This window comes from Mustela nigripes, chromosome 14 (assembly GCF_022355385.1).
Source record: "Mustela nigripes isolate SB6536 chromosome 14, MUSNIG.SB6536, whole genome shotgun sequence".
NCBI lineage: Eukaryota > Metazoa > Chordata > Mammalia > Carnivora > Mustelidae > Mustela > Mustela nigripes.
In genome coordinates this window covers 40,906,362-40,927,410 of record NC_081570.1, presented here as the reverse complement: position 1 = coordinate 40,927,410, position 21,049 = coordinate 40,906,362, and the positions used below count along the sequence as shown (strand labels likewise).

General features: G+C 36.9%; 1 protein-coding gene across 4 annotated transcripts in view; it reads left to right on the top strand.

Annotated features, from left to right (window-relative positions):
• The window catches only part of EPS15 (epidermal growth factor receptor pathway substrate 15), a 145,951-nt gene that overhangs the window by 10,061 nt on the left and 114,841 nt on the right, over positions 1-21,049 (top strand). The window lies entirely within an intron of this gene.

The window sequence follows — 21,049 nt, the reverse complement described above, 5'->3', positions numbered from 1 at the left end:
TGCATAGGGTCCACATTGGGGGATATGCCATTTTCTTAGGATTCATTCTCTGCTTTTTTCCTCCTTTGTATTAAAGCAAGAATTTTTAACCTGGAGCATAGGACATTAGGGAGGGGTTTCTAGGATAGCTTTCAAAGAATCTTTGACCTACTCTAAAAAGTATGTAAAAATTTAAGAATATCAAGTTTTCTATCCCAGGGATACTCAGAGAAATTGTATTTTATTTTTTAAAATTTTGAAAAAGATTTTATTTATTTATTTGACAGAGGCAGAAAGCACAGGCAGGGGAAGCAGCAGGCAGAAGGAGAGGGAGCAGCAGACTCCCCACTGAGCAAAGAGCCCAACATGGGGCTCACTCCTAGGACCATCATGACCTGAGCTGAAGGCAGCCACTTAACTGATTGAGCCACCCAGGCACCCCAGAAAGTTGTATGTGATTTTTTTTAGTTTATAAGATCTTGAATGGCAAAGTAGACAGAAGCAGTATTCAGGTAGGAACAATAATCGCAAAAATGCTGTTGTGAAGGAATTAAGTTGAATATATTTAATTTGGCTTCAGACTACATAATAGTTTATAAAGTTCATTTAGCATGGGAAATTGGCACTAAAAGTTGTAGCTTGAAAAAGATGGGATGATTTCAGTTTGCATATACTTTTCATTCTTCTTTACAAGCTGGGTTGCTTTCATACTTAGTCTTGGTCTCTACATTCTGCTCCATGTTTTAAGTTTTGTTTTGTTTTTTTATTCTGGTACACTCTCACTTAACATTTCTTAGGTTTATCCAAGTTGTATTAAGTACCAGTACTTCATTCCTTTTTTGGCTAAATAATACCTCTTGGTATGGTTATACCACATTCTTTATCTGTTTTTCCATCGGTGGACATTGTGGATGTTTCTTCCTTTTGGCTATGATAAATACTCTGCTATAAACATTCATGTACAAGTTTTTGTGTGGCTGTATGCTTTTATTTCTGCTAGATATTTATCAGACCAAATAGTAGCTTTATGTTTAATTGTTTGAGGAACTGGCAGACAATTTTCCAAAGCGGCTGCACCATTTTGCATTTCCACTAGCTGTGAATGAGGATGAGGACTTTGCATCTTCTCTAGTAATTGTTAACTGACTTTTCAGTTCTGACTATGGCCAGCATTCTAGTGGCTGTGAAGTAGTATCATGTGCTTTTGATATGTATTTCCCTGATGACAAATGTTTTCTAGCATCTTTTCATGTGCTTATTTTAGCCATTTGTATCTCTTCTTCAGAATAATGTTCATTCATGTCCTTTCCCATTCTTCAGTTGGGTTATTTGTCTTTTGATTATTGAGTTTTAAGAATTTGTTATATATCTAGATGTATGTCACTTGTGAGATACATGATTTGCAAATGTTTTTTTCCCCTTCTCTGGATTGTCTTTCCACTCTCTTGATGGTGTCCTTTGGTACATAAAACTTTAAATTTTGGTGAAGTCCAGTTTATATATATTTTTTCTCATTTGTTACTACTTGTGCTTTTGGTGTTTTATCAAAGAGTTTTTTGGCAAATACCCTCTCATGAAGATTGATCCCTATGTTTTCTTCTTCTTCTTCTTCTTCTTCTTCTTCTTTTTTTTTTTTTTAAGATTTTATTTATTTATTTGGCAGACAGAGATCACAAGTAGGCAGAGGCAGGCAGGAAGAGAGAGAGGGAGGCAGGCTCCCTGCTGAGCAGAGAGCCTGATGCTGGGCTGGATCCCAGGACCCTGGGATCATGACCTGAGCCGAAGGCAGAGGCTTTAACCCACTGAGCCAGCCAGGTGCCCTCCTATGTTTTCTTCTAATAGTTTTATAATTTTAGTTTTTACCTTTAGGTCTTTGATTAATTTTGGGTTAGTTTTCACGTATGGTGTGAGATGATGGTCCAGTTTCATTCTCTTATATAGATCTCTAGTTCTCACAGCATTGTTTGTCAAAAATTGTTCTTTCCACACTGAATCATCTTGTTAAAAATCATTCGACCAGAGGCGCTTGGGTAGCTCAGTCAGTTAAGCATCTAACTGTTGATTTTGGCTTAGGTCATGATCTCAGTGTCCTGTGATCCAAGCTCCAGCCTAGCCCTGGCCTTCACCTGGAGATGATGCTTAAAATTCTCCCTCTCTCTCCTTTTCCCACCCCCTCTTCCTCTGCACCCACGTGTACCTACTGTCTTTCTAAAAAAAAAAAAAAAATTCATTTGACCATAGATGCATGAGATTATTTCTGGACTCTTAATTCTCTTGTGTTGATCTATATGTTTATCCTTGTATAGTAAAGCACTGTGTTGATTATGGTTGCTTTGTAGTAAGTTTTGAAATTGGAAAGTATTAGTTCTCTAACTTTTTCTTTTCAGAATTGTTTTTCACAACTCTGGGTTCCTTGTAATCCCATGTGAATTTTAGAATTGGCTTGTCATCTATAAAGAAGTCATTTGGAATTCTCAGAGATTGCATTGAGTCTGTAAATTAGTTTGGGGAATATAGTTATCTTAATGTTAAGACTTCAATCCATGGACATGTGATTTTTTTTCCATTAAGTATATCTTTAATTTTGTTCAATATTGTCTTGTAGTTTTTAGAGTGTAAGTTTTTTACTTTGTTAAATTTATTCTTGAGTATTTTATTCTTTTTTTATTCCTTAATTATTTGAATGGAATTTATTTTTAAATTTCATTTTTATATTGTTCATTCCAAGTGTGTAAAAGTTAATTTTTGTATATTGACCTTGTATCCTACAACGTTACTGAGCTCATTTATTCTATTAGTTTTTTAGTGGATTCCTTAGGAATTTTTATGCACTGTATAAGATCATGTCATCTGTGAACAGAGAGGGTTTTACTTCTTCCCTTCCAACCTGGATGCATTTTAAATACTGTTTTAGTCTAATTTCCCTGGCGAAGACGTCCAAGACAATGTTGAATAGAAGTGTTGAGAGTGGACATTCTTGTTTTGTCCCTGATCTTTGGGGGAAAGTGTGCACATTATATATAGTACCTGGAAGTTGCCTAGTTCAGCAACTGATTGTTCAAGAAACCTAGTATTATTTGAAAGGGGTTTAATTCACATTTTGGTTATATAGCTCAGGGGTTCTTGAGAATGAACCTGTATATCAGCATCACCTGAGAACTTTTTAGAAATGCAAATTCTTAGACCTTCCTCAGTCCTACTTTGAATCAGAATCAGAATCAGAAACTTTTGGGGGGTGGTGGTTTATTTTAACCTTTTGCATGATAAATGTAGTTCATATTTTGAAAAAAACTAGGAATGTTACAAATTAGTAACATGCAGGGTTTTAAGTATATGAAGGATGTAGTATTCACAAAGACTATTTATAGTGGGTATTTTTCCTTTTTTCCTTCCTTCCTTTCTCTCTCTCTGTCTCTATTTCTTTCTTTCTTTCTCATGTAGACCAACCCAGGAGTTTGTCTGTTTTCTGTGCTTTTGGGCAAGGGGTTACGAGTGAGCTCTGGCATTGTACTGCATGGCTTGAAATTCTCATTCTGCCATTTACTAGCTATGTAAATTTGGGCAGGTTGTTTAATCTCCTTGTGTTTCAGATTCTTCGTATGTAAAATGTGAAAAAGAGTGTCCACTTTATAGATTGTGAAGATTAGATGAGATAATACAAGTGAAGTGCTGAGAATAGTGCTTGGCCCATAAGTAAGTCCTTAATAAATAAAAGTATTTGCTTATTACAGTTATTATGGGTTAAGAGGATTGAGTCATGGCCCATTTTTCATTAATTTGTTTACATTTTTCTTGCGGTGCCTGAATTTTTCTTCCTCTTCTTTGCTTTACTCATTCGACAGGTACTATGTACCTCATACTTGTGAAGCACTGGTGTCTGCACTGTGACGTACACTGTAAGCAAGACAGATTGTTGTTGGCCCCATAGGTTAATATTTCTGGTGAGGGAGACCAACAGAAACAAATAGATAATAAATGTGTCTAGTTGTGGTAAGAGCTAGGAAAAACAGTAAGAGTGAGGTAAGAGAAGAGGGTGCTATCAGGAGCTAGTTTGAATAGGGAGGTTAGAAAGGCCCCTCTGAGGAAGTTGTATTCGATCAGAGATCTGAATGAAATAAGTGAGCCATGTGAATATCTTTTTTTTTTTTTTTTAAGATTTTATTTATTTGAGGGGTGCCTGGGTGGCTCAGTTGGTTAAGTGACTGCCTTCTGCTCAGGTCATGATCCCGGAGTCCTGGGATCGAGGTCCGTGTCAGGCTCCCAGAGTCTGGGAGACCATCTGCTTCTCCGTCTGACCTTCTCCTTTCTCGTGCTCTCTCTCACTCTCTCTCAAATAAATAAAGAAAATATTTTTTTTTAAAAAAAGATTTATTTGAGAGAGAGAGGGAGAGAGGGGCAAGAAAGAGCAAGTACTAGTGGTGGGGAAGGCAGACGGGGAGGGAGAAGCAGACTCTTTGCTGATCAGGGAGCCTGGTGTGGGCCTTGATCCCAGGACACTGAGATCATGACCTGAGCCGAAGGCAGCTGCTTAACGGACTGAGCCTCCCAGGCTCCCCGCCATATGAGTATGTATGGACATGTTCCAGGTAGATGACATAGCAAGTGTAGGGGTCTTGAGATATGAGTGCTCTTTACAGTTTTGTGACTGGTTCCTCTAAGATCTAATTTAGGTGTCATTTGTAAACCTGACTTCCTCAGGTTTTTCTCTTTGTTTTAAAATAATTCAGACGTGACTTTTATTGACTTTTCCTCTTCTGTTTCCCTGAGGTATCTCTGATTCCATAACTACTGTGTTTGCTCTCTCTAGTTGCACTTACCACAGTGGATTTTTACTGTCTGTTTTTCCCTCTAGACTTGAGTTTTCAATGTCAGGGACTATGGTTTCTTACTTATTTTAGTATTCCCAGTATCTAGGCATATTGATGTACAACAAACGTCTAAATGCATGAATTTTTGACTTTGTATTTCCCCAGTATGTTTCTCTCTGTACTTTGTTTCTGCCTGATAATAACAATACAAGGACAGTTTATTTGAATATTTTGTGTGGCAATCAGCTTAGTGCATTAAATACATTTTTGTATTTAGCCAGTGTGTTACAATTTTTCTTTTTCTCCTTTTTTTCTCCTAAGGGTGAATGACAGGAGGACAAAGAAGTTGTCCTGTTTGTTCATATTTCAGGAGTGCCTAGTATAATGACTCATAATAGATCAGCAGTTGTGTAAATGGGAAATGACCTATGTTAGTAATGTTAATCATTGAGTTTTCTACTGAATCACATAGACTGTATAGTATAAAGCATATTTGTATAGTAGTCCAATAGATGTTAAATTAGGAGTTTTAAGCAAAATAGATCATTTTGGTTATCTTTAACCTTCCTAGCTGTTTTCCCTAAGCAATACCTTATCTAGTCAACTGTTCGTGTAAGTGCTCCAGCCAGAGTTACTGTATTTTCTCAACTAGAAATGGAAATGAAAGGTCCCATAATTACACAGAACACTTGAAATTGAGACTGAATGAATATTATCTTTGTACCCATGTGCCAAAATTATCCCTTCCTCCAATTCCAGTAGAAATTCTTATTCCGAGTACTTTCCAGATAGAGGTTAAGCAATTATGGTTTCTGGTGTAGGTAATTCTCTGCAGAGGCTGCATGAGTGATCAGTAGACAACCCCCAGAGCCATGCTTGCATTTTAAGAGAGGAGTTTGCTAAGTAGGCCAAATGCCAAGTTGGTGGAATGTGTGTGGCTGATAGTAACACCCTGCTAGTGTTTTACTAAACCAGGGATTGAAAAGTAACAGATCTTCGCACATCATAGTATAGGTAAGTTGACAGTTTCCAGTCAAAGATTTAGTCATTTTGCTGAAAAAGGATGCTTCTTATTTCTTGGGTTGGGGTTTTATTCCCAGGAAAAGACAGTGAAACAGTTGCAAGAGTGGTTCATCGTATGAAAATCAATCAGTGTAATATATACCACATTAATAGAACGAAGGGGAAAAAACCCACATGATCATCTCAGTTAATACAGGAAAAACATTTGATAAAATTCAGTACCCTTTCATGATGAAAATACTCAATAAATTAACAGTGGAAGGGAACTTCCTCAACATGAGAAAAGCCATGTATAAAACTGCACAGCTAGCATCATCCTAAGTGTTGAAAGACTGAAAGCTTTTTTCTTGAGAAGCAAGATGAACATGCCCTCTTTTACCATTTCTATTCAACATAGTACTGGAAATTCTAGGTAGAGCAATTAGGCAAAAAAAAAAAAAAAAAAAAAAGACATCCAAATTGGAAAAAATAAAATCATCTCTGTCGATGGCATTCTTTTTAAAAAAAATTATTCTGGTAAATAATACATAACACAAGATCTACCTCCTCAACAAAATTTTAAATTAATAGTGCAGTATTGTAAACTGTAAGCATAATGTTGTACAGTAGATCTCTGGAACCTTTTCATGTTATATTAGTGAAACTCTATTCACATTGAACAGCTACTTCCCATTTTCCTCTTCCCCCAGTCCTTGACAACTTCCATTCTACTTCTTACTTCTGTGAGCTTCACTACTTTAAATACCTTATATAAATGGAGTCATGCACTATTTGTCCTTCTGTGACTGACTTAATTTCCCTTAGAATGTCTTCATGTTTCATTCATGTTATAGTACATACAGGATTTCCTTCTTTTTTATGACTGAAAAATACTGTTATATAAATGTACTACATTTTTCTTTATTTATTAAGGTTTTATTTTAATTTCAGTTTTATTAATGTACAGTGTCATATTAGTTTTGGGTGTACAATATAGTTATTCAACAATTCTGTACTTTCTCAGTGCTCATAATAATTGTACTCTTAATCCTTTTCACTTATTTTACCCATTCCCCCATCCATCTCTCCTCTGGTGACCACGAGTTTGTTTTCTATAGTTAAGAGTGTTTCTTGGTTTGTCTGTCTGTCTCTCTCTCTTTTGTTTTTGTAATTTCCTGGTTTGTTTTGTTCCTTAAGTTCCACATATGAATGAAATCCTATGTGTACCACATTTTCTTTATCCGTTTGTTGATACACAGTTACTTTCTCTCTCCTTCTTGGCCATTGTGAATAATGTTGTAGTGTGAACTTGGGAGTGCATATCTCTTTGAGAACCTATTAAAGTTCTTTTGGATAAACACTAAGAAGTGGATTGATGGGTCATATTGTTGTTCTATTTTTAATTTTGGGGGGATCCTTGATACTGTTTGACATGATTTTTTATATGTAGAAAACCCTAAAGATTCCATAAGAACAATGGTAGAGCTAATTAACAAATTTGGCAAATTGCAGAATACAGAATCAACACACACAAAAAAGGTTGCATTTTTATGCAGTCTTTACTAGCAATGAACAATTTGCAAAGGAAATTAAAATCTTTTTTAAAAAAGTGCAATTTTGGGGGTGCCTGGGTGGCTCAGTTGGTTGAGAGGCCAGTTCTTGATTTCATCTCAGGTCGTGATCTCCTGGGTCCTGAGGTTGAGCCCTGAGTCAGGCTCCGAGCTCAGCAGAGAGGCTGCTTGAGATTCTTTCCCTCTCCTTCTGCTCCTTCCCCGCTGGCGTGTGCACTCATGTGTGTGCTCTATCTCTCTCATATAAATCTTCAAGAAAAAAAAAAAAAGCAATTTCATTTGTAGTAGCATCAAAAAGAGTCCATACTTTGAAATAAATTTAACCAAGGGGGCAGAACACTTGTACTATGAAAACTAGGAAACATTGCTTTGACTTAATGTTTGATTTTGATAGTAGAGAAATAAAAGCTGATAAATGATTATAATTTGGGGTTAATAATAAAAAAGTTCTTTTAAATTATCTTTTTTAAAAAAAGATTATTTATTTATTTGACAGAGAGAGGGACCACAAGTAGGCGGAGAGGCAGACAGAGAGAGAGGGGGAAGCAGGCTCCCCGCTGAGTGGAGAGCCCAGTGTAGGGCTAGATCCCAGGACCCTGAGATCATGACCCGAGCTGAAGGCAGAGGCTTATCTCACTGACCCACCCAAGGCGCCCCTGAATTACCTCTTTATTTTCATATAAAGTTGTGTTAAATAAGTGGCCCTTACAACTAAAGGTGTCTTAGAATTGGAACATGTGATAATACCTCTCTGAGTGTTAGGGAGGTTAAATGATACAGTGCATATGAAAGATGCTAGTAAGATAATGATGAAAATAACAACATTGATGATAAAGACTGGTAAGATAATGGTGAAAGTAAAAGCATTGATAGTAGAGGCAAACAAATGATTAAGAGCAAGAAGTCTTATAATCCGATTTTGTGGATTTGAATACTGGTTCCAGTACTTAAATGGGTATATGATTGTGAGTCACTCAGTTTATTTATGTGTCATTTTCCTCATCTGTAATGGATTTGATAGAAGATACTTCGTCAGGTTAAATAGGCTTAATGTGTAAAGTGCTTAAGACTAGTACTTAGTGTATAGAAAATACTCAATAAGAATTTAATATATGTTACTTATTAAGCTGTAATATCCTCTGTATGTGTAGGTTTGATTTTAAAATGTCATGTATTTAAATTTTTACTTTATGATTTAACCTTTTAGTTTTTATTTATGTATTTATCTTTTTAAGTAGGCTCCACGCCCAACGTGGAGCTTGAATTCCTGGCCCTGAAATCAAGGGTCTCAGTCTCTTCTTACTGAGCCAACCAATGAGAAGTAGTCAATTATACTTCTTTTTTAAAAAGCAACATTTTGGACTTCTGGTCTCCAGATTGTCAGTATATTTATGTTATTCTAAGCCCTTTGGTTTGTGGTACGTTTTTATGGCAGCTCTAGCAAACCAATGTAGTGATCATGAATTTATAGTAATACTAGTCTGTCCTATTGAGTGACTTTCTCAGTTGCAGCCTCAAAGAAAAGAGGGTAGTTGGGTTCATCCAGGTTTGGGATTTTGCTCTGTTGGTGTAACCAAAAGACAAGAGGAGTAAGAGAATTCAGGTTATTGGCAAGAATATTATGGAAATGGCGCATCATTGTATCTAAACTGGATGAGAAGGAAAGTATAGTAAAAGAGGTTCTGGTGGTTCAAAGTCAAAATGAGAGGGTCCATGGATAAGAGATCTTATAGAGGCAAAGGATACCTTGAAAGAAGACATTATGTTTGTAGAACAAGATGCTCGAAGTATGAATTAGGAGGAAGAGTGGTTGCAGGTAAAGGTAGAAGAGCCATGAAGGATGTTACTGTGGGAATAAGAGAGGGACTTGGCCATACCATATGTATAACTCCCATGTTTTGCAGTGACCACTGGAGTTAAGAGGTCTAAGAAGTAAGAAGCTAGGTTGTTGGAGGGGTTGTTTAAGTCTGTGGTGAAGTAACCCATTGATGATGATGAGATTCAGAGTAGAGAGGAAGACAGTGAGTCAGTTGCCAATGCCTTAGATGAGATAGAGAAGCCAACTTAAAAAATACCAATGTTGGTGGCGCCTGGGTGGCTCAGTGGGTAAGCCGCTGCCTTCGGCTCAGGTCGTGATCTCAGAGTCCTGGGATCGAGCCCCGCATCAGGCTCTCTGCTCAGCAGGGAGCCTGCTTCCTCCTCTTTCTCTGCCTGCCTCTCTGCCTGCTTGTGATCTCTCTCTGTCAAATAAATAAATAAAATCTTTAAAAAAAAAATACCAATGTTAAGGAAGACAAGAGTGTAGTTTTGTTGAAAGATAAGAGCCTCAAGAGAGTAGAGATTGATTGATTGATTGATTGATTTAAAGTAGGCTCCATGCCTAGCATGGAGCCCAACATGAGGTTTGAACTCATAATCCTGAGGTCAAGACCTGAGCTGAGATCATGAGTCAGACACTTAACCAACTGAACCACCCAGGTGCCCTCCTCTCTTTTTAAATTCAAATTAGTTGACATATAGTATACTGTTGATTTCAGGAGTAGAATTTAGTGGTTCATCACTTAGATATAATATCCAGTATTCATCTTAACAAGTGCCCTCCTTAATGCCCATCACCCATTGTTTTGCTTTTTAAAACAAAAAGTTGAGTAGTATAATGTGAACAGGCTGCAGAGGTAATCAAAGAGGATTTTATACCTATTTCTGGACCCTGAAATAGGTTGGATGTTAAAACTGTACTATTTGAGATTGTTACAAGGGAAGTGAGAGATTGAGTTTCATTTAAAGAGGGGAGTTGAAGGTAACATGCTGAGAACAGACGTTCTGACTTTGTTTTAAGGAGAGGACCAGTGTTATTTCATGTTGAAAGGTGGAGGGAATGTTCTCAGAAGAGGTTGAGAAAAAATGACTCTGCTTATCTTTTTCTTTTCTCTCTATACTTGACAATAAACTCCTAGAGAGCAGGGACTATGTATTGCTGTGCCTAGTTCAGTCTTTGGGAAGTAGTAGGTTGTCAATAAATGTTGAATGAAAGAATTTATACTCCCAGCAATATTTGAGAATTTAGTGTAAGAAGGAATTTCATTAATAATTATAATATATTATTAATAATTATAATAATTAATTTCATTAATTTATTCATTCAGCTAACATTTATTGAGGGTTTACATATGTAGATACTATGCTAAGTATTGGGGATATGATGGTGAAAAGATAGGTGGGCTTCTGCTCTCATGGAGCTCATCTAATAGTGAGGGCCACAAAAAACCGCACAGACAAAATGAAAAGAAGTTGTATTAAGGTCTCTTAAGGAAACAAGGCTGAGGTAGAAAATAAGAGAAGAGGACCTACTTTTATAATAATCCAAAAAAAGTCTTGGGTAGGTAACACTTAAACTAAGTCCTAAAGAAAATGGAGATACCAACTGTGTTTTTCAAGAAGAGAGAATGACACCTGCAAAGGCTGTGAGTTGGGACAGAATTTGCTCTTTTACTGAAAATCAGAGTGAAGTTAGTGGCCCTAAGTGATGCTGGAGAGGTAAGCAGAGGCTGGGTCATGCAGATATTCCAAGCCATGGCAGGGTTTGGATTTTATTTTTTGTCAAATGAGAAGGTATTGAAGGTCTTAAACAGGTGAATATTATTGTCCTGATTTATATTTTTATATGACCACTCTACAGTCCATATGGGGAAGCAAGAATAGGCCTGAGAGGGTAGGTAAAACTTTATTAGTAAAGACAAGATATGGACTGAGATTTGGAGAGAGGTGGATAAGTTCAGTGTATGTTTTGGAATTAGAGTTGATAGGACTTGCTGATGGATTGAAAACAGAGAGAGGTAGGCAGACTCAGGTATATGGCTTGTGAACCTTAGGTAGTTGTTGGTAAGGGAGGAGTGGGTTTTTAGAGGAAAAAATATGTCTGTCAGGTATTTGGGAAATATCCAAGTGGAGATACAGATGGTTAAAAGTTTGGATATCAGTTTGATAGTCCATCAGCATAAGTGTGATATTGAATAATGAGAATTGATGTGATCATCTGGGTTATTTCGGAAAAAGGATCTGAGAGGTGAGGTTTGTTAATGTCCTCTGTAAAAGGTAAAGTGCTATACAATGCAAGAGATAGTTATTTTGTTCATTTCTTCCTTATTTGTATTTTTATAAATTCATGTATTATTCATGCTTAAAGATAATGGTTTTCCCAGTGATTTTTCTTTATCTTGGGCAGTCTAGACTGGCATGTATAGGGCTTACTATCTTTGATGAGAGACCAAAGCTACTCTTTGTATTCATTCTTTGTCACACCGCGGAGTTTGATTTTTGATCAGGTTGAACTGGATTTAACAAAAGCTGGTTCATTATTGGTGTGAGTTCTTGATATGGTCTGTTTATGCCCACTGTTTTTCAGTAGAATACAACTATGTCATCTTTTGAAATCCTTTTGTCTGTTAAAGTACTTTTACCTTTCATTTCTGATCATCTCCAAAGCAAATATATTATTAGATCTAGATTTTGAAAATTTCTTTTACAATACTGTTCTTGGAGTATTCTTGGGTTTTGGCTTGCTATGTTACCAATTTATAATGCTATGTTATGGGACAAACATGAGCTATTAGCACGTTTGCAGAATGGAACATTGCAACTTTAAATAAAATATAAGCTGTTTTGGGGGCAGGAGCCGTATATGATTTTTGTAAACCCAGATACCTAAACCTGTTGCTCTGTTCCTAGAAGACCTCTAGTATATATTTATTATTAAATGAGTTTTGACTCCTAGAGCTGAGGGTTAATACTTGCATTCTTTAAGTGAACTGCCCAGCTGGCTGCTTAGTTTACTTGAGCTCCTTGTCAGCTTTAAAGGTGAGGACTGCTCACATGACTAGCTTTTCTGCATCCTCTACTCATCCTCAGGGTTGTTTTCCTTTCTAAAGTTTTTTTATTATTGACATTCTTTTGACTCTTCAGCTGTCTTTAGGTTGCCAAGATGTTCTCTGTCAGTTTGGATTGCTCCTTTTTTTTTTTTCCATTCTTCCATTTACTATTCGTTTTTATCCTTTTTTCCTTTGTATTGTGAAGTACACAAGTCTGTTTTTTAATATCTAATAAATTTAATAACTCCACAATATTATCTGATACCTAGTTCACGTTTCATATTCCTTAATTGTTCCCAAAATGTTTTCTCACATTTGAATTGTTCAAATCAGGATCCAGCTCTTTCCCTTTTCACACTAGCTAGGTCAAACCACATGTTCTTCAACAAGTCTGTTTTAAACATCACAAGACTGTAGAGGTTTTGCAAGCCAGTCACATTGAATAAATGTATGTGTATAAATGCATAGGCTTTTCTGGTTGTATTCATTTATTACTTTGGTCTTTGGAACTGCTGTTCCTTTATTACAGGAGGTGGTGGTTGTGGTTGTGATGGAGTAGTTGAAAGTGTGTCAGGGGTAATTCCCCTTCTGGTTCCTCGGTTCTCTTTAAAATGGAGTATTAAAAGGCTGTATTCTAAGTAGCTGAATTTTTGTGTGTTAATATGTCAAAAATACTTGTATGGCAATACCTGGAAAATTATGTGCATTATGACACTTATTTTTTTGTAACACTCTTATTTTTTTAATGGCTGCTAGTACTGAATTATTACTCATTTTCTTAAAATTTTAGGAGAGCAAAACAAGGTTTTGGGTGGTTTATTTGGAAAAATAAAATCTATTCCATTGTCTCCTTTTCATTACCTAGACTTCTATACCTGCTTGCCTTTATACACAGTGTTCTTCCTGTCTGAATTTCTACCTCTCTACTTCGTAATGGTCCTCAACACCCCCTTTTCATGGGAAGTTGCAAAAAGTACCATAGAGAGGTGGCATATACTCTTTACCCAGTTGTCCCTAATTGTAATACCTCATGTAACTATAGTATAATAGCAAAACTGGGAAACAACATTAGCAGAATTCACAGACCTTATTCAATGTCATCAGTTTTATAGATATTTGTGTGTGTGTGTGTGTGTGTGTGTGTGTGTGTGTGTAGTTCTATACATAAGTGATTTTATCAGGATTCATTAAAACAGTTAAGATAAAATTCCATCACAGGGATTTTTCATGTTACTCCTTTGTATACATACCAACTCACCTCTTTGTTTTGTTAATTTATATACCGGTTATTTTTTATCATATGTTATTCACTGGTTATTCTTTATTATATGACCTTGTGATTAACAGAAAAAAGATAAGCGTCATGTTTTAGAGGTTATTTCTTTATTTTTACCTTTCCCCCCCACATTGTACTATAACCATTTACAATAAGCCTAACACTAAAGTTTCCATTCCTTTTGTGCATTATAGAATCGTAGTCTCTCGAAGTCCTATGATACAGCGTCTATCCTCCACAAAACCCCCCAAAAATGAAACTGAAAATTCCATATGAAGCAGTTCTTGACATTTATTTACTAACCTGTGAATTTCCTACCAGGACTTTCTCCCCCAACCCCCCTTTTATTACCTGGTATTCTTTGTTATTAGGTTACCTATATGTTTTGCTAGATTATGTTGGAATAAGAAATAACCTAAATCCCCATCAGTGGCTTACAATAACAAAAGTTTAATTATTGCTCACATTGTAGATTCCCTAGTAATCACCTATGGTTCTACCCTATGATTCTTTTTCATTTTAGAATCCAGGCTGAAAGAGCACCCCCTAAATGTGACATACTGTTCTCTTGGTAGAGAGAAAGGATCAAGAGTTGGGAAACACACAATAGAAAGCAAAGTTGGGAAACACACAGTAGCTCTTAAAACTTCTACTTGGAACTGGAAGTTTCTCCTATTTCACTGGGCAGTATATGTCACATGGCTAAGCCAACAGTAGAGTTGTACTTGCCACAGAGAGGCACTTTTGCCACAGAGAGGCACAAGTCACATGACAACAGGCAGAGATATTAATACTTTGATAAGAGGAGAATAAATGTTGAGAATTATAATGCAGCCTGCCTTAGGATGGTATAGTATGCAGTTCTTTTTTTTTTTTTTTAATATTTTATTTATTTATTTGACAGGCAGAGATCACAAGTAGGCAGAGGCAGAGAGAGAGGGAGAGGGGGAAGCAGGCTCCCTGCCTAGCAGAGAGCCCGATGTGGGGCTTGATCCCAGGACCCTGGGATCATGACCTGAGCTGAAGGCAGAGGCTTAACCTACTGAGCCACCCAGGTGCCCCAGTGTGCAGTTCTTTTGTAATAACTTTTTTCTCACTGAAGTTTATTACACTTTAAATGATTTTTTTGTAGTAAAAATAACAGCTCCTTTTTTTTTCTTTGTCACATTAATTAGGATATTGGTTCAAGCCAAAATCACAGTGGCTTGGGGTGCCTGGGTGGCTCAGTGGGTTAAGCCGCTGCCTTCGGCTCAGGTCATGATCTTGGGGTCCTGGGATCAAGTCCCACATCGGGCTCTCTGCTCAGCAGGGAGCCTGCTTCCCTCTCTCTCTCTCTGCCTGCCTCTCTGCCTGCTTGTGATCTCTCTCTGTCAAATAAATAAATAAAATCTTTAAAAAAAAAATCACAGTGGCTTAAACAAGAGAGAATTTATCTCCCTTAAGTAACTGTCCAGGTAGGGTTAGTGGTATAGGGCTGATATGGCATCTTCATGATAGCGTCTGGGACATAGGCCCTTTTTCACTTGTCATTCTTTTATTCTCAACCATGTTTTCCATCTCTCAGTCTGGACAGCTGCTCCATATTCTGCTACCATATCTGCATTCTGCATTCTGAAAAAACTGGGAGGGCTAGGAGGTAGAAAACATTTTCCTTCCCTGTAGGTGCATGAACCTGGAGTTGGACACATTATTTTCTTTCTTATTCCATTGAGGAGAACTGGGATTGTAAGAGAACTGGGAAATGGAGCTTTAGCTAGGTGTCAACATGTCCAGGTAAAGCTTAGGGGTATTATTCTGAAAGAAGAGAAGAAAGGGTATTAGGAAACAAGTAGCCATCTATTTATTTCAATTAATTTAATTCATACAAAACTTATGAGAAATAGATATTATTAGCACTTCAAGATAAGGAGACAGGATTTTTATTTTATTTTTTATTTATTAGAGAGAGAGAGAGAGAGAGAGAGAGAGCGTGCATCCAGGAACAGGAGGAAAGGCAGAGGGGCAAGCAGATTCCTTGCTGAGTAGTGAATTCCATGTGGCCTGATGCGGGGCTTGATTCCAGGAACCTGAGATATGACCTGAGCTGAAGTCTGGTGCTTAACCAGGAGATAGGCTTTATAAAGAGGTCAATAAGTTGTTCAAGATCATCTAAGAAGCAGTGGAATGGACTTTGAATCTAGGCCCATTTGATACCAAAACTTGAGGTGTTTTTTTTTTGTTTTTTTTTTACAAAACTGTTTGCTTTCTAATATTTATTATTTATAAACACTTAACATTTTTTCAGAGTAGTAATAAATAGCTACTGACTCTTTAGAAGGAATTCTTACTGCTTATGAATATTTTACTTTGTGGCACTAGTAAGAATTTATTATATTTGCTTTAAATAATGTTAGAATTTTAAAAGGTCAGATTTTTATTTTGACAACTTTAAAAGTTTTCCTTTAGAAATAATTTAGATGCTAAAAATTCATAGGTGATTTTGAATACTGACTTCAAATTTTGGGATTTTTGTGTTTTTCCTCAAATTGAAAATAGCTTTATTGTTTTATTTTAATTATAAAAAATAGGAAATGCTTGGGGCACCTGGGTGGCTCAGATGGTTAAGCACTTGGCTTCGACTCAGGTCATTATCTCCAGGTCCTGGGATCAAGCCCAGTGTGGGGCTCCCTGCTCAGCGGGGTGCCTGCTTCTCCCTTTCCCTTTGCTCTCCCCATGCTTGTGCTCTTTCTCTCAAATGAATAAATAAAATCTTTTAAAAAAAATAGGAAATGATTTTTATAAAAAATTTTCAGAGAATAGAATAGTATAATGAAGAATGTAAAAGTAATTTATAATCCCATTATTCAGAGATAATCACATTACCATTTTAGCTATGCCTTTCAAATTTTTTTCTCTCTGCATTCATTGTTAGTGTTATGTATCTGTTATTTCTTTTTGATCTAAAATGATCATATTTCAGGAAAAAATATTTTTACTGAGACAAGCTGAAAACAGTTTTTTTTTTCCTTGAGTGAATTGGCAATTTGGATGGCTTTTTCCATTCTAACTTAGCTGTATCCTATTAGTACACTAATCAGCACAGGGTGTACTTTAGAACACTAAGCTAATGCCTTCTCAAATGTGTTTATGTAGTAACCAATGAGTCTGTATTGTGATGATTAATAAAGTACAGTTTGGAGCTCAGAATTTCTTTCCTGTGTATGAGATTTCCCCCCTCTTCCTCCCTTCCCACCGGGTCCTAAAAATTCAGCTGAATTATCTTTAAAAATTACCTCTTCATTATTGATGGTATTTGCTTCCTCTAGCAAAGTATCTTCACTCTTCTCTGAAAGTAGGATGGGTATGTAATTTTTCACTCAACCCGGACATTTTTGAGAATGAAAGGGACACTTAGAAATATTTAAAATTCTGGAGGTTTTTTTTTTTTTAAATAATTTTTTATTTTTTATAAACATATATTTTTATCCCCAGGAGTACAGGTCTGTGAATCACCAGATTTACACACTTCACAGCACTCACCAAAGCACATACCCTCCCCAATGTCCATAACCCCACCCCTTTCTCCCAACCCTGGAGGTTTTTTGAAGTACATTTTTCTGGGCATCAAAATGATTACATTGGTAGATCAGTATAGTAGTTCTAGTCAAACACAATTTTCAAAAATGAAATTTAGTAAAAAATTTTTACTATATTATAATAAAATTAAGTCTTTTTTTTAAAGAATTTTATTTATTTAACAGAGAGAGAGAGTGCATGCATAAGCAAGGGGAGCAGCAGGCTGAGGGAGAGGGAGAAGCAGGCTCCTTGCTGAGCAGGGAGCCTGATGTGGGGCTCAATTCCAGGACCCTGGGATCATGACCTGAGCTGAAGGCAATTGCTTAACCAACTGAGCTACCCAGATCCCCAAAGTTAAATCTTTATATTGATTATCACAATATTAAAAAATGCATCCAGAATAATTATTTTTGGAATCGCATTTTCTAGCAGTTTCTTAGCCACACCTGTCTCTGTAATTATTTTTCAGTATAGTTTAACTAGTTTAAATTTTTTCATGAAATTGTTGTTTTCAGAGTTACATATTAGGGTTTGTAGTTGTTAACCTTTAGAGTTTATTTTCTGTAACCAGTAATATTTTTAATTGCTAATAAACTCTGTTGTGATGTATCTGGTTATCTCAGGAAAAAATTTGATATGTGGAGAATAGTCTTAATTCTTATTTTTTTGTTACTGAAAATTATAAATTTGTCAGCCCCAGTATTTTTACAGGATTTTTTATTTTTGTCTCTATTAAGCTATTCTTTTTGACAAATATTTTTATATAGACAAATCTTATCATGAAAGTTGTCCCTAATTATGATTATTTTACATGTTCCACTAAATTCAGATGCTGCAAATTGTAGGCTTTCTGTAATTTCATTTCACTGCAGTACCAGTGTCAAATACCTTTTCCACTACCTCACAAGGTTATAAGGAGTTAGCTGTCTAAAGTTGCTTGTGTCTGAGGATACTTTTCAGTGAGTCTCTGCATGCTCTTGTTGAAAAGAAGGTGTGATACTATATCTGTGAAGAAACAGGAAAAGCAAGATGGAATTATTACTAGTTCTCTTTCAGATTTCATCCCTGTTCAAGTGGATAGCACTTACACTACTAGTTGATACTTTGGCCAGAAGTTAGATATATACAGTAGAGGTATACTAAATCCATTGTGGTTTATTTTAATATAGTGACTAATAATAATAGTTCATTTAAGGAAATACAAAATCTGAGACAAATGGTAAGCTGAATGGTATGCTGGGACAACAGATTATGAAGTAAGACTCTCCTGAGCAAACCCAGGCATGTGGAAAGCAGCATTGTAAAAGAGTGTGGAACTTGGAGTGGGATAAACCTGCGTTTAACTCTGGGCTTTGACATTTAACAGCTTGGGTAAGTAACCTCTGTGAGTTTAGGTGTATGAGGGTTTTCCAGAGAAACAGGACCAACAGGATAGACACATATTCAAATATGCTGATTGACTGATTTTAAGAAATTGGCTTATGTGATTGTGGGTGATGGCAAATCCTAAATCTGTAGGGTAGGCCAGCAGGCTAGACTGGGGACCCAGGGAAGAGTTGATGTTGCTTCTGAATCTAAAGGCTTTCTGGAGGCAAAATTCCTTCTTCCTCAGGGTACTTCAGGCTTTTCTCTTAAGCCCTTCAACTGATTGGATGAGGCCCACCCACATTATTTTACTCATTCTACTGTTAAAAATATTAATGACATTTAAAAATTACCTTTAGAGTAACATCTAGATGGGTGTTTGACCAACAACTGGGTTAGCTTAGCCAAAATGACACATAAAATTAACCTTCACATTAGGTTTCCTTATTTGCAAATTGGAATGATACTATGTGGCTCACAAGGATACTATGGTTTATGCTAGGTTTCTTTATTTGCAAATTGGAATGATACTATGTGGCTCTCAAGTATTAGTAGCATAAGGTGTTCTCAAAGTTGGTATTCAATTAATGTTGATTTTTTTAAAAAAAATTTATTTATTTAGGGGTGCATAGGTGGCTCAGTTGGTTAAGCAGTTGTCTTCAGCCCAGGTCATGATCCCAGGGTCCTGGGATCGAGACCTTCTTCTTGCTCAGCAGGAGCCTGCTTCTCCCTCTGCCTGCCATTCCTCCTGCTTGTTCTCTCTCTCTCTGTCAAATAAATAAAATCTTTTTAAAAAAGATTATTTATTTGAGAGAGAAAGAGAGAGGATGAATTGGGGGTTGGGGGAGAGGAGGGCACAAGGAGGGGGCAAAGCAGACCTGCCGCTGAACAGGGAGCCCAGTTCAGGGCTCAGTGATGGGACCCTGAGATCATGACCTGGGCCACAAGTGGATGCTTAATGCACTGAGCCATCCAGGTGTCCTGAATGTTGATTCTTGAATCCAGTTTTATACCCATTAAGGCTGTGGGCCCCACCTTGATGTTTGAATGTTTTTTCCTGTTTATCTTTGTATTTCAATCTAAGCCTCTTTTGCCCGCTCATCTAGTTAATGAGTCCTGTCAGATCTATCTTACAAATATTTATTCAGATCATACCCTTCTTTTCTGCCATTGCTGGTGTTCAGGTCCCCTCTACTGGGTCCATTAAAATTATTTCCTAAGTAGCCTTCTACTTCCATCTTATTTTCCTTGTTCACAAGTAATCACCTAGACCTAATACTATATTAATAAGTTTTGAATCTGTCCCCTTTGTCCATTCTCATTTTCTTTACTTTTTCCAAGGTATGTGAATCCCTTCTTATGTTGTCTTCTATGAAACTTCAAAATCTTATCTCCAATTCCTGTCACCATTCAGAATGACTTACTGCTCTTCAAATGTAACTGAGATTTCTGTTGATTGCAAGCTTTGTGCATACTCTTACTCCATATAGAATCACCCTCTCCCCTTCCCCACCGTATTTCAAATTCCTGCACTGGTGTCACTTCTGGAGCCTTCTTGGACTCCCTTCCTGGTTCCAGAACACTCTTAAATATTTGTGGTCTGGTGAACCTGAGCCTTCAGACATTGAAACTCCTAAGCTGCCTTTCAGATGAGATAGTAAATCTGTTTATTAGCTGACCAGGGAACTCTGAACCGTGGTATGAATTGAATGGCACTCCTTGCCTACAAGTGTTTAAGGTCTGATCATATAAATACCATCTTTTTGTATATCAGTTTATGTATTCACTAGATTATTTTATTTAAATGTTTTTGAATTGTGTTCATAGGGACCTTAGATACTTGTGTAGAAGATGCATGCTGAAAGCTTTGGACTTTTTTTTTTTTTTTTTTTTTTAAAGATTTTATTTATTTATTTGACAGAGAGAGATCACAAGCAGGCAGAGAGGCAGGCAGAGAGGAGGAAGCAGGCTCCCTGCTGAGCAGAGAGCCCGATGTGGGACTCGATCCCAGGACTCCGAGATCATGACCTGAGCCGAAGGCAGCGGCTTAACCCACTGAGCCACCCAGGCGCCCCAAAGCTTTGGACCTTTTTTAACCAAAACATTTCACCCCTCATTTGTTGGTAAAATTTTGGATGAGGAAAAGAAGTTTTGATATCAAAAATAATTTTAAAATTCTTGTTTTGTCTACTTGATTCTTTTTTTTTTTTAATATTTTATTTATTTGACAGAGAGAAATCACAAGTAGACGGAGAGGCAGGCAGAGAGAGAGAGGGAAGTGGGCTCCCCGCTGAGCAGAGAGCCCGATGTGGGACTCGATCCCAGGACTCCGAGATCATGACCTGAGCCGAAGGCAGCGGCTTAACCCACTGAGCCACCCAGGCGCCCCAAAGCTTTGGACCTTTTTTAACCAAAACATTTCACCCCTCATTTGTTGGTAAAATTTTGGATGAGGAAAAGAAGTTTTGATATCAAAAATAATTTTAAAATTCTTGTTTTGTCTACTTGATTCTTTTTTTTTTTTTTAATATTTTATTTATTTGACAGAGAGAAATCACAAGTAGACGGAGAGGCAGGCAGAGAGAGAGAGGGAAGTGGGCTCCCCGCTGAGCAGAGAGCCCGATG